The 13,961-nt window shown below is 37.5% G+C and overlaps 1 pseudogene; it reads left to right on the forward strand.

The window, feature by feature from the left end:
• Nucleotides 1-12,129: 12,129 nt before the first annotated feature.
• LOC126059428 (olfactory receptor 13G1-like) lies at nucleotides 12,130-13,145 on the forward strand (annotated as a pseudogene).
• The last annotated feature ends 816 nt before the right edge of the window (nucleotides 13,146-13,961 follow it).

Here is a 13,961-nt window from a genome sequence, read left to right on the forward strand (position 1 = left end):
GTTTGAATCCACCATGCCTCCTTTGATTATCCTGTGGGGAGGTTCTACCCTGTCCTATAGGGTCACTGTGAGTCGGAATCGACTCAATGCCAATGGTCTTTTTAAAATTTTTTTGTATATACCTAGTTCTAGAATGATGAATGAAATCAATTTTCAAATGATTCTATTCAATTCCAAAAGAAATTTAGCTGAAAAGTTTATTTTGTCATATTTATAAACTGAAAACCATATATCTTACCATAGTGTATTTGTAGCTGCCCCCACCCTCTGCCCCAGTCTAGAGGACTGAATGAACTTGTTTAATCTTTGCTGTAATCTTAGTCTTTGAATTCATTTCCTACCATTCTTTCCACTGTTTAGAAATCGTGGTGGCATAGTGGTTAAGAGATATGGCTGCTAACCCAAAGGTCAGCAGTTCAAATCCACCAGGTTCTTCTTGGAAACTCTATGGGGCAGTTTTACTCTGCCCTATTAGGAACCCCTAGTGGCATACTGGCTAAGAGCTACAGCTGATAATCAGTAGGTCAGCAGTTCGAATCCACCAGGTGCTCCTTGGAAACGCGGTGGGGCAGTTTTACTGTGCCCTATTTGGAAACCGTAATGGTTAAGAGCTACAGCTGCTAACCAGAGGGTCAGCACTTCGAACCCACCAGGCGCTCCTTGGAAACCCTATGCGGGCAGTTGTACTCTGTCCTTTAGGGTCACTGTGTGTTGGAATCAACTGGAAGGCAAGAAGCTTGGCTTTTTTTTTTTTTTTTTTAATAGGGTCACTATGAGTTGGAATGGACTCAGTGGCAATGGGTTCAGTTTTATTTATTTATTTTTTGGTTTTCCACTGTTTAGTTTCCTGTTTTGTTTTTTTTTTTTTAGTTTCAATTGTCTCTCAAGCAGTTGTAATTGTTCTTTATAAAAATGTTCATCCATTCTTTGAATCCCCTCCAGTATTCCCAGTGTCTCTCATTAATCATATCCTACCCCACAGAGGTATTATCATGGGATGGCTTCTGGTCTTCATAGATAAATGATGACACTCAAAGTTCAAGTCAGTCCACATCATTCTTTAGCAATTAGTGTAAAAAAAAAAAAAAAAAGTGGTTTTAATTGTTCCTCTGAGGTCCATTTTAACTTAGGTGTCAGGAACTCAGTCCAAGATACTGTTCCCTGGTGTCCTTTATACTTGAGTCAAGAAACATGTTTTTGATTGATTTTAAATGTGAAGAAACCAACACTTTAAGCAAGCATAAAACAGGTCTGTTGACAGCAATTCAAAAAGGGCTACCATCTTTATTTTCAGTTTTTGTTAGTGATTTAACACTACCATTTGAGAGTGATGATAGAGAGAACTAAAGTGAGTATTTGTGGACACAGTGTCTAATTTTCATGGTTGCCCTGAAATCATGACCTCAGTTGGGATATATATGAATGAAGTAACCTTTTTACTTCTGTTTTCAGGAACAGGACAAGAGAAAGTCCCTCAGATGATTGTAATTCAATCCAAAACAGATTAACCATTATAATAGTTTTTCCTTTTCTATTTTAAAAATGTGTATGGGATACAAGAACACAACAAGATTATTCATATAGAAAGCTGGATGCATAAACTTTATTTCTTATTGCATAAGGTAAATAGTTTTAAATTTGAAAGCATTGCTTTAATCAGTTTTGGGAACACTCCAGATGTTGCTTTTTATAAAACTCTATATGCTTATACTTAGGCTATGGTATTTCCAGGCAAATATTTCTCACAGAACATATGGACCTAAATTAAAAGATTTGTTTCTGAAGAGATATAATGCTTATTACAAAAATTAACAGCTTGTTTAAAATGTCTGTCTTTATTAATCATTAGTTATTCTGTAAGGAGCCCTAGTGGGGAAAATGGCGCTGGGCTTCTAACAAAAAGTTTAGTGGTTCAAATCCACCAAGCCGCTCCTTAGGTAAGGACCTGCTGATCTGCTTCCATAAAGACCATAACGGTTTCAGCTGAGAAAATTCTATGGGGCAGTTCTACTCTGTCACATGGAGTCACTATGAATATTAATCGGCTCCACGACACGCAACAAAAACAACAGTTACTGTCTTTTAATTCATATGACTTGATCAAGTTAGATATTTTTACAACACCTCTCAAAAACAAGATTCTGCATCTCTGTTAATCCTGTTTGTGTAATTAGAATTTCTTATGCAGAATTTGACAATTTCTTTTAAGGAGATATAATGCATCCATGGCTCTCATATTTAGGGAATACTACTAAGGAAATTCAGGAAAAGTGTCTGATTTATTCTGTACCCCTGTTCCAAAAGCACTGTAGAACTCTGTTAGCCACCCTGAAAATATATCCAGATGTGCTAATGGTTACAGGAGCTACTTACCAAAATAGTGTAAAAGACGTATACTGTCATTTACTGAAGCTGAAAACATTACCCATCAAATCATGTATTTACCAACAGTTAGATTGCAATTCACTGAAAACAGGAATAGTCATTTGATTTTACACTTATTTATATTGCCTCCCTGCTTTGCTGAAGTTATTTCTTTCATATTGAATATGTGCAAATTGGAGTTTAGAACATAGGCAACTATATGTAGGCTAAACAGTGTTACTGTTGTGATAAGAATCATCAATATGTTTGGGAAATTATTTTAGAACATGCAATTTACTCAATTAGCCTAAATGTTTAATTAGCAAAATGATTTCAGATGAGTTTCAAAGCTTCTTATTGTAACAACAGGATGCTCCAAGCAGCTTCAAACACCTGTCAAAATAGGGATTGTATATAAATTTGAGTTACTAATTTAATGTGCATATTCTACCTTTGAGAGACTCTGGAATAAGGAGAGTGGTGGGTTTAAAGTTAAATTGGAAAATAATCTCTCCACAAAGTTCGAGAATAAAGTGCCTTGGGAGTTAGAAGTGGCTGAGGTTCTCAGAACCAGGCATTGCATTTTTTTTGACAAACCCTGGGGAGACCAATCTTCCCAGTTTTCCTGGGACTGATCAATTTCCTAGGACATTGATCTTTTGGTGATAAAACTAGACAGTGTCAGGCTAACCAGAACATTGATCATTCTGCCTCAGTAGTGCCGTGTTTTGTACCCAGGCTAGAGACACACTCCACTAGCCCTGGCACCTTTTTTCTTTCTATGCTGCACTCTGCTTCCCAGACACTGTGTTCTTCCATTCTTTCCTCTGTCTCACTGAATCACTTCAAAACCTTAGAAAACTGAGAAATATCAATTTTCACCTCTCTTTCAGTACTTAGCTGTGAAGCTAAGCTGAAGAAAATACAGCATCATCTTTGAACACGGCTTTAACTAGCACCACCTTTGACTTAACGTGGCGCAACGGTTAAGCTCTAGGCTTGTTAACTGAATGGTCAGTAGTTTGAATCCACCAGCCACTCTGCAAGAGAAAAGACCTGGCAATCTGCTCCCATTAAGGTTACAGCCTAGGAAACCCTGTGGAGCAGGTCTACTCTGTCTAATAGGGTCACTATGAGTCAGAATGGACTTGATGGCACACAACAACGACTGAGGAGAGTTGCCTAGAACAAAATTGGCTCACAGAAATAATTCAGGAATGTACGAACATAGAGTAAATTTTACCTTTTTATTCTCATAGAACACAGTGGTTGCTTTTGTGAGTTTCTAGCACCTTGCCTTACACATATTAAAAAAAAAAAAAAAGTTGCCATCAAGTCTGTTTGGACTCATGCCGACCCCATATGTGACTGAGTAGAACTATCCTTCACAGGGTTTTCATGGCTGTGATCTTCCAGATGTAAAGATCACCAGGCTTATCTTCTGAGGTTCCTCTGGGTGGGTTCGAATGGCCAACGTTTTGATTAATACACAAGCACTTAACCATTTGCACCACCCAGGCCCTTTACAATTGTGTCTATATTCTTCAAGTTGGAAATGAAGATATTACTAAAAAAAGAAGATGATGATGCAGAATAATTGGTGCTCTGGGAGTTGGCAGCAGCATAACATGGGTTCATAGATCACAACATGACTTTTGACATCAGACTGTCTGGATTCAGATCTTAACATCACCAATGTCTGATTGTGTGACAATGAGCAAGTTCATTAATATTGTCTTGCTTCAACTTCCTCATGTGTAAAGCAGGGACACTAATATTTTTAATTCTTAATTACTCCTGTTATCAAGATTAAATAAAGCAACACAGTGAATGGCGTAGCCATAAAGCAGCAATATGAACTGCTATTGACTGTTGTGTTAGAGTCAGCAAACAGGGTGACCTCAACTTAATCCCTCTAAGGAGGGGCTGGAAACCCTGGTGGCATAGTGGTTAAGAACTATGGCTGCTAACCAGAAGGTCAGCAGTTCGAATCCACAAGGAACTCTTTGGAAACCGTATGGGGCAGTTCTACTCTGTCCTATAGGGTCACTATGAGTCAGAATCAACTCGATGGCAACGGGTACAGTAAGAAGGGGTTGCCAGTGTTTATTTGGCAAAATGCCTACATCCTGCTCAATAATTAAAATGAACATATTCAGTGTAGGTTTATCTATTACACAACTTTATATATGTGTATGTACACATATTATAATATTAATTACACTACAGTATATATGGAGCACTGGTGGTGCAGTGGTTAAGAGCTCAGCTGCTAATCAAAAGGTTGGCAGTTCGAATCCAGCAGCCGTTCCTTGGAATCCTTATGGGGCAGTTCTAGTCTGTCCTATACGGTTGGTGTGAGTCAGAATCAACTTGACAGCAAGGGGTTTGGTTTGGTTTCAGCATATTATGAAATGACTAATGTATCGATTATATAACTTTCATTTTATTCTAGTACCCTAATCACTATAAATAAGTTCTAGTGTTAAATTTAATGAAATTAACGCTCTTCCACAAACCAGTTAGTGCTTGTCGATGCAATCTCTGCCCAATGTGGACAGCAACATATCTCCCTCGAATCCATTCTCTGTGTTGCCTGCAGGCTATCTTTCTAAAATCTTGGCACATCCCATATTACTTCCTCTTGCAGAAACTTCCGATTTCCCCCTTATTGCCTACAGAAGCACGAAATAATCCTTCAGAGTATGATAATCTGAACAAGACCATCTCATTATACTTCGCCTCTCACAGCACTTCCTCTCTGTACACAAATCTGCTACCATCTGATAATCATACTACTTGCTGCTTCTCAGACATTTTGTACTTTATAACCCGTGCTTTTACACATTAGTATTTTTCCTTAGAATTTATTTTCTCCTCCCTGTTGCTTTTCCCTTCATATTTCTAGAGAATTGCTTACTTTTCAGAGACAACGTAACATGCATTTTTTAGTCTTTCCATGATCCTAAGATAAAATTAAATGTGTTATTACTAAATTAAATCATCCCTACTTCTAGTAATTTGCTTATTATATCAGCATATGAAAGCTAATTGTACAAGTTTGTTTTCACCATTAAATCTCAGATAAGTGAGAATATGTATTACATTTTCTACATTATTATAATCAAAGACAATAACGTGCTGATTATTACAAATCATGACCTTTAAAAGAGTCTTTACTGTAATTAGAATTAACTAACTTATCTTTTATTGTCCCAAACGGATCTTATTTTTCTTACACTATAATATCCATTCAATTATTTCAAATATACTTTTGGAATTTTTTTCTTCCAGTAGATATTAAAAACTGTCTCATTATTATTAAAAAAAATTATATACTAAAACATAAGACTTGAAAATGACCAAGTTTTGGGAACTAAATAATAATTATAATTACCTTTAATTGGAAGCTTAATATGGGCCGAGATTAGGATAATGATTTACATTCACTATTTAATCTAAAAAACATGCCAATGAGGCTACAACTGTTATTATCTCATTAATCAATGAAGAAGCTGATATTTGTGGAAAATGTAAATTAAAAATGCAAGACCACAGGCAGAAAGACTCAGGGTTAAGATTTAAGCCCTATTACCATGACTCTAACTAAATTGCACTGATTTTTCATCTCCAAATATTAATCAATAGTCAATCTTAGCCAGAGTCACCATAATAACTACAGCAAAGCTGATAATTCCAAATGAGATGACCAGAAAGGGACATGACCAAAAGTAAATGGCTTTTCCAACAGCCAACATCACCCTAAATGGAGAGAGCCTGAAAACATTCCCATTGAGATCGGGAACCAGACAAGGATGCCCTTTATCACCACTCTTATTCAACATTGTGCTGGAAGTCCTAGCCAGAGCAGTTAGGTAGATAAAGAAAGAAAGCACATCCAGATTGGCAAGGAAGAAGTAAAAGTATCTCTGTTTGCAGATGACATGATCTTATACAGAAAACCCTAAGGAATCCTCCAGAAAACTACTGAAACTAATAGAAGAGTTCAGCAGAGTATCGGGATACAAGATAAACATATAAAAATCAGTTGGATTCCTCTACACCCACAAAAAGAACATTGAAGAGGAAATCACCAAATCAATGCCACTTACAATAACCCCCAAGGAGAAAAAAATACTTGGGAATAAATCTTACCAGAGTTGTAAAAGACTTATACAAAAAAAACTACAGTACGCTTCTGGAAGAAACCAAAAGAGACTTACATAAGTGGAAGAGCATACCTTGCTTGTGGATAGGAAGACTTAACATTATAAAAATGTCTATTCTACCAAAAGCGATCTATACATTTAAGGCAATTCCGAACCAAATCCCGACGACATTCTTTAATGAGATGGAGAAACAAGTCACCAGTTTCATATGGAAGGAAAAGAGGCCCCAGAGAAATAAGGCATTACTGAAAAAGAAGAACAAAGGAGACCTTACTTTCCTGATTTTAGAACCTATTGTACCACCACACTAGTCAAAACAACCTGGTACTGGTACAACAACAGATATATGGACCAATGGAACAGAATCGAGAATCCAGGCATAAATCCATCTACATATGAGCAGTAGATATTTCACAAAGGCCCCAAAACAGTTAAGTGGGGAAAAGACAGCCTTTTTAACAAAAGGTGCTGGCATAACTTGATATCCATCTGCAAAAAATTAAACAAAACCCATACCTCACTCCATGCACAACACTAACTCAAAATGAATCAAAGACTTAAATATAAAATCTAAAACGATAAAGATCATGGAAGAAAAAACAGGGGCAATGTTAGGAGCCCTAATGCATGGCATAAACAGTGTACAAAACATTATAAAGAATGCAGAAGAAAAACTAGATAACTGGGAGCTCCTAAAAATCAAACACCTATGCTCATCCAAAGACTTCACCAAAAGAGTAAAAAGGCTGCCTACACACTGGGAAAAAGTTTTTAGCTATGACATTTCTGATCAGCACCTGATCTCTAAAATCTACATGATACTGCAAAAACTCAACTGCAAAAAGAAAAATAACCCAATTAAAAAATGGGCAAAAGATATGAATAGACACTTCACTAAAGAAGACATTCAGGTAGCTAACAGATATAAGAGGAAATGTTCACGATCATTAGCCATTAGAGAAATGCAGATCAAAACTGCAATGAGATTTCATCTCACTCCAACAAGGCTGGCATTAATCCAAAAATCACCAAGTAATAAACGTTGGAGAGGCAGTGGAGAGATTGGAACACTTATACACTGCTGGTGGGAATGTCAAATGGTACAACCATTTTGGCAATCGATTTGGCGCTTCCTTAAAAAGCTAGAAATAGAACTACCATACCATCCAGGAATCCCACTCCTTGGAATATGTCCTAGAGAAATAAGAGCCTTTACACGAACAGATACGTGCACACCCATGTTTATTGCAGCACTGTTTACAATAGCAAAAAGATGGAAGCAACCAAGGTGCCCATCAATGGATGAATGGATAAATAAATTATGGTATATTCACACAATGGAATAGTACGCATCGATAAAGGACAGTGATGAATCTACGAAACATTTCAAAACATGGAGGAACCTGGAAGGCATTATGCTTAGTGGATTTAGTCAGATGCAAAAGGACAGATATTGTATAAGACCACTATTATAAGAACTTGAGAAATAGTTTAAACTGAAGAGAAAACATTCTTTCGTGGTTACGAGACGGGGGAGGGAAGAAGGGTAGGAGAGGGGCATTCACTAATTAGATAGTAGCTAAGAACTACTTTAGGTGAAGGGAAAGACTGCACACAATACAGAGGAGGTCAGCACAATTGGACTAAACCAAAAGCAAAGAAATTTCCTGAATAAACTGAATGCTTTGAAGGCCAGCATAGCAGGGGCAGGGATCTCGGGACCTGGTTTCAGGGGCCATCTAAGTCAATTGGCATAATAAAATCTATTAAGAGAACATTCTCCATCCCACTTTGAAGAGTGGCGTCTGGGGTCTTAAAAGCTAGCAAGCAGCCATCTAAGATGCATCAATTTGTCTCAACCCACCTGGATCAAAGGAGAATGAAGAACACCAAGGACACAAGGCGATTACAAGCCCAAGAGACAGAAAGGGCTACATGAACCAGCGACTACATCATCCTGAGACCAGAAGAACTTGGTGGTGCCCAGCTACAACTGATGACTGCCCAGACAGGGAATACAACAGAGAACCCTGTGGGAGCAGGGGAGCAGTGGGATGTAGGCCTCAAATTCTCATAAGACCAGACTTAATGGTCTGACTGAGACTAGAAAGACCCTGGTGGGTCATGGCCCCCAGACCTTCTGTTGGCCCAGGACAGGGACCATTCCCAAAGCCAACTCATCAGACGTGGATTGGACTGGACTATGGGTTGGAGAGGGATGCTGGTGAGGAATGAGCTTTTTGGATCAGGTGGACACTTGAGACTATGTTGGCATCTCCTGCCTGGAGTGTAGATGAGAGGGTGGAGGGGGCTAGAAGCTGGTGAAATGGACATGAAAAGAAAGAGTAGAGGGAGAGAGCAGGCTGTCTCATAGGTAGGAGAGTAATTGAGAGTGTGTAGCAAGGTGTATATGGGTTTTTGTGTGAGAGACTGACTTGATTTGTAAACTTTCACTTAAAGCACAATAAAAATTATTTTAAAAAAAGTAAATGGCTTTTGATTTCTAAGACTTAGAAAAAATAGACTTTTGTGCTGATGTGAGCAGACTGTTGTTCTCTGAAAGCTGTGGCCTTTGGAGATACCAGTGTAATTTATACAAGTCAGACCAACCTCACTTGCAGAATTTTGGGAGAAATTATTGAACACTATTTGGACACCTGTGGGTAATGGGCAATAAATATCTCCACCCTGGACCAAATGTACTAGGGTTTTATAGTCCGTAGATTCCTCCTCCTAGTGAAATGTGTCAGAGTCTCCTCCTGGATTCAGCCTCTTCTGTGCACAGTAACCCATCCTTACTCATGCAATCAGTACTGGGAACAGACCCCAATCAATGCCGTTGTTCCTGTGAAGGAGAATTGGTGGCATTACAAAAGGCGATGAGAAAAAAAAAAAAAAAAAAAAAAACCTCCAGATTCTCTCACCTTTGCACTTAACTCAGAGACGGTGGACAGGATTTGTACTTCCTACCTCCTTGCACTGGCATTTTTTTGCACTGGCATTTTGTGTAACATGGTTTTGTATCTTGGTGCTGGAATCTCTCCCTTATACCAAGCTTCAGAAGATTTGATAGGCAACAATTATATAGATAAGTAACTTTGATAAACAATATTATTTACATTGATAAATAATGGTTCTTTGAGGGAAAATTGAAGCTTTTTTTTGCTTCGACAGGGAGTGTTCTGCTTATATTGAGTACTTATTTCTGGGTAGGGCAGATGTTTATGCTCTTAACTACTAACTAAATGGTTTGAGGTTTGAGCCCACCCAGAGGCACCTCAGAAGAAGGGGCTGATTGATGAACTCCTTCCAAAAACTCAGGCATTGAAAATCCTGTGGGGTACAGTTCTACTCTGAAATATATAGGGTCGCCATCAATCAGAATTGACTCAGTGGCAACTGATTTTTTTTTGTAGGTAATGTCATGTAGGCTGGAAGGGGACTGATTTTTTTTTATAGATTCATCTCAAGAAACTTTGATGCCAGATCTCTGGCTCAGATGGTGTGATCTTCCCACACCCTTTTAATATCATTTGAAACCATATTTAACACTCAATACTTTAACAATTGGTTGATATAAATTAGTTCAGTATCAAATCTTTTAAATATTTAAAGACAAAAAATTTGTGTATATTTTCTTTCCACAAATCATATCTCATTCAAAATAAACCTTCCATGTTCTTGAAAATATTACTTATTCATGTGTTGTGTAATTTTGCTGTGCTTTGCCTAAAGGCATATACCAGGAAGGTTAATAACAATATTTTTGGAGTCAGACAATCTAAGTGCCAATCCTGGCCCACTCGTTTATAAGATGTGTAATTCTAGCCATGGTTATTTTAACTCTCTGTGCAGTGTTTCATTATCACAGCCACATTGAGACTTTAGCCTTCAGTTATTAAAGACTCAGTGTAGTGTGGGGATTAAATTATATCATATCTACAGAATCTGTCACATATCATATATCCAAGTAATGGTACTTGTTATGTTATTGCATTACAGGGAAATGAAAATTAAAGCTAAGAATCCTCAACCTTGATTATATATTAGACAAAATCTTTTTTTTTTTCTTGGTCTGAACAACTGCCAATGAATCAATCAGTAGCTTAAATTTATTTAGCTGGTTAATTAAATGAGGCTGCAAGGCTACAAATTAGACTTGACTTTGGACCCACATTCGAAAAGGATTTGTATTTATGCTTCTGTTTAGGTATAAGGGAAAAATTATAAGCTCTAAAAGTCGAAGGACACTGAAAAATATAAAACTGAGAATAAATTCATGAGTATTTTGAAAACTTCTACTAGATTCACCTAATCATGACAGTTCTAACAGCCACGAATTCATGTAAATAACATACTCTGCATTAAAAAAAAAAAAGAAAGAAAGAAACTAACAAAGTAAATAAGCAAAAAAGAAAACAGGTAGCAAAAATGCTACAGAAGTTTTGGGAAAGAATAAAATAGCACAAGAATTTCATTTATACTCATAGTGGCTGCTTTCCAGAAAACTGTTTCCAGCTGCCTCTTTCCCTTGGTTATCCTTATGAAACTTTAGCTCTGTCTATTTTTTTTTTTTATACAATATATGGGTCTGAGTCCCTGAGTTGTTCAATGGTTAAGCCCTCGAATGCTTGTCACAACGTTGGTGGTTCAAGTCATCCAGAGGGTCCTCGGGAGGAAGTCTGGAGATCTACTTCTGAAAAATCAGCCGCTGAAAACCCTGTGGAGGACAATTCTGCTCTGACACTCATGGAGACCCCATGAGTTGGAATCAGTTCTAGTTTTTATATAATTTCTAATTTTTATCCCAAATTATCCAATTTCTTAGAACTAAGTAACCTGAAGCTTATGAAATTTAAATGTTTAACTTAAAATGGTAATGTTTAAAAACAAGATGCAATACTAGATCATCTGTTTTCAAACCCAATTATCTTGCCATTATCTGACAGTGCAGCAAATGATTAGTTCACTCAACTTCAGCAATATGCTTGTCAAACTGAAGAAAAAATGTCAAGGCAGATATATGGTTAAGTTTTTTAGTATTTCGACTGTAATAGTGGCCATGTGGATATCCAGTGTTACATTATTATGATAGGCATTTTTTCCCTGAAATGTCCCCATGGTAATTAGCTCTGTTGTTCTAGTTATTCTTATTAATATGTCTCAAGGAAGACATCTAAGAATATCATGTAACTAACCAAGTTAAAGAGATATGTATTTATTTGTATTACATTTTCATGGGGTGTGTACATAAGAATATAAATTATTCTCAGACAAGTTTCAACTCAGAAATAATATAGAATTTTATGAAGAGACTTATTTTTCTTATCTTTTTCTTCTTAACCACTGGCTTTAGTTTGTTCGAGTCATCAATAGAAGAACACAAGTCAGAGAATGGCATCTGTCTGGAAAATAAAGGGTATTGTCTGGAAGGGAGAATTCCATCGTAACGGAATCCCTAATACAGAGTTGTATCAAATCATTAAATTCACACACACATGCTCACCACAGAAAATCTCCTAATAACAATTTGCAGATCCCTTTAACTCCCGTCATTCAACCAGTGCAATGTCAGTCATTTAATCGCCAAAGGAGGATGCACCACAGCATAGTGACTGAGTTCATAGTTCTGGGCCTCACCAGAAATCCTGAACTCCAGGGAGTTCTCTTTGTTATCTTTCTCTTCATCTGCCTTGTGGCTTTTCTTGGCAACATGCTCATTGTTGTTGCCATAATTTATAGCACCACTATGTCCTCCTTCTGGCACTGGCAATCGTGGACATCATCTGCACAACAAGCATCATAACCAAAATGCTGTGGGCCATGCTCACGTCCGAGATGATCATCTCATATGGCAGCTGCATGTCCCAGCTCTTCTTCTTCACGTGGTCCCTTGGGGCTGAGATGATTCTGTTCACCACCGTGGCCTACGACCGCTATGTGGCCATCTGCTTCCCTCTTCGCTATAGCACTATTATGAACCATCATATGTGTGTGGCCTTGCTCAGCATTGTCGTGGCTATTGCAGTGACCAATTCCTGGATGCACACGGATCTCATCCTGAAGCTCACCTCCTGTGGGCCCAATACCATTGACCACTTCTTCTGTGAGATACTTCCCCTTCTAGCTTTGTCCTGCAGTCCCATGAGAGTCAATGAGGTGATGGTGTATGTTGCTGACATCATCCTTGTTGTTGGTGACTTCATTCTCACCTTCATCTCCTACGGTTTTATTATTGCTGCTATTCTCCAAATCCGCACAGCAGAAGGCAAGAAGAAGGCCTTTTCAACATGCTCATCCCACCTCATCGTGGTTTCCCTCTACTATCCCACTGTAATCTACACCTATATCTGCCCTGCTACCAGCTACACATTTGACAAGGACAAGGTGGTAGCTGCACTCTATACTATTGTGACCCCCACATTAAACCCGATTGTGTATAGTTTCCAGAACAAGGAGATGCAGGCGGGGATTAAGAAATTGTTTCTTCCCGAAACATTAGTGGTTTCAAGAGAATATCAACGATCTAGGCTAGAATCATCCCCTGGAACACCTCAGATTTTAATAACCTTTCAGGGTTGCCTCTACTCCACGTTTCCCATTCACTCTTAACAACAAGTCTGTTTTACTCCACTGTAAGTCATTTCCTTAGCTCCTATTTTCTAATATACACTTACTGTCTTACCTTTCCAACTATATTGGCTTCTACACATAATTCCACAAGTTTTTGAAATACTCTTCTTCATGAAAACTTTCCAAATTCATCACAATGGGTATAAAATATTTCTCTGATTCTTACCCTGCTCTTATCATTCTTATTGCCTCCACACATTTCATATTCTTCATGTGAACAATGGTTGCAATACAATACACATACATCCTCACATAAATATATATACACTGTGATATATATATCACAATGTATATCCCAACATCCTCCTAAAATTTTGCCTAATTTCAAATCTTATAAATTCATATACACAAACATTTATCCACACGCATACTCACACATGAAACACACATGTAAAATAAAAAAAAGATTACTTCTAATAGTACAGAATCAATTGTTCTAAGAATAAGATCATGTATCCAGTGTATATGGCAAAAAACATACTTTATCATTATGAGACGTTATGTGTGACATAGGCAGTAGAGATTTCCTCTGAAACTAGTGTTATAATCAGGATTCCCTGCAATACATTTCTATTGATGCAGGCATTTTTCCATAATTGTCTTCTTAAACCCAATCAAGTCCATGTCATTTTTGCCTGCTTTCACTATTTTACTCTATGGATATAAGAACCATATATTATTATTAAAAGTCCATTATATAACATTTAACAGTAAATTCTTAGTATACAAATACCTAACATATAGCAATAGAATAAATTTCTCTCAACGCCCTCCAGCTAAAGACCGCCATGAACC

This window comes from Elephas maximus, chromosome 16 (assembly GCF_024166365.1).
Source record: "Elephas maximus indicus isolate mEleMax1 chromosome 16, mEleMax1 primary haplotype, whole genome shotgun sequence".
In the NCBI taxonomy this organism is placed as follows: Eukaryota; Metazoa; Chordata; class Mammalia; order Proboscidea; family Elephantidae; genus Elephas; species Elephas maximus.